The following is an 858-nucleotide window of genomic DNA, read 5'->3' on the forward strand; positions in this document are numbered from 1 at the left end:
GGGGTCACCAAAACATGAGGAACTGTATGAAAGGGTTGCATCATTAAGAAGGTTGAGAAACCACTATGGTTTAGAATCTAAACCATAGCCTCCATTTGGTCAAATATGTTTTAGAATTTAATAAAACCTAAATTATAGGATTGTAAGGATTCAATCTCATGATACGATTTTTTAATTACATGATCCAGTTCCCATACATAATAGGTATCAAACACATGGTATCTGGAGGTAAGATTGAATTATCATGTATGGGTCATCAAGGAAGAATAATGTGTTCATGACTTTAGTCTGTAAATTCCAAGCAGACTATCCATCTGCTAGCTGGGTTGCATTGGGGCAATCACTTAATTTCTCAATGTATCTGTTTCCTCGCCTGAAAAACTGGGATAAGAATATATTTTCATACAGTTCCTATGATGATTAAATTAGTTAAATGCATTTGATTACTTGTCAGCAGAATGCTTGGGACATACATAGTAAGCCCCAGAAAATATAACGTACCTGTATGACCAATTGTGTACCCTCAATCATGTCTACATCAAATGAGTTAAATCAGAGTTCTAAGAACTGACTGATATGAGAAATGACACAGTCTCCTTTATTTTCCTAGGAAATTTCTGATCCCATAAGTAGAGGAAAACATGCAGCCAAGCTGGATGCTAACAACAGTTAGAGAGTGATTCCAAGAAGAAAAGTCTAAGAGTATATTTCTCCAATACATACCAACCGCTACAAACCAATAAGGAAAACCCAGCAGTTACACGCAAAAAAAAAAAGGGCAAGAATGCAGTTAGAAAATTCGAGGTGGGGGGTGTGGAAAGAAAGTGGTGTTAACAATCCAGGACAAGGGAACAACAA

This window comes from Echinops telfairi, unplaced genomic scaffold, assembly GCF_000313985.2.
Source record: "Echinops telfairi isolate 266 unplaced genomic scaffold, ASM31398v2 ScPeMD7_7410;HRSCAF=8448, whole genome shotgun sequence".
Classification (NCBI taxonomy): domain Eukaryota; kingdom Metazoa; phylum Chordata; class Mammalia; order Afrosoricida; family Tenrecidae; genus Echinops; species Echinops telfairi.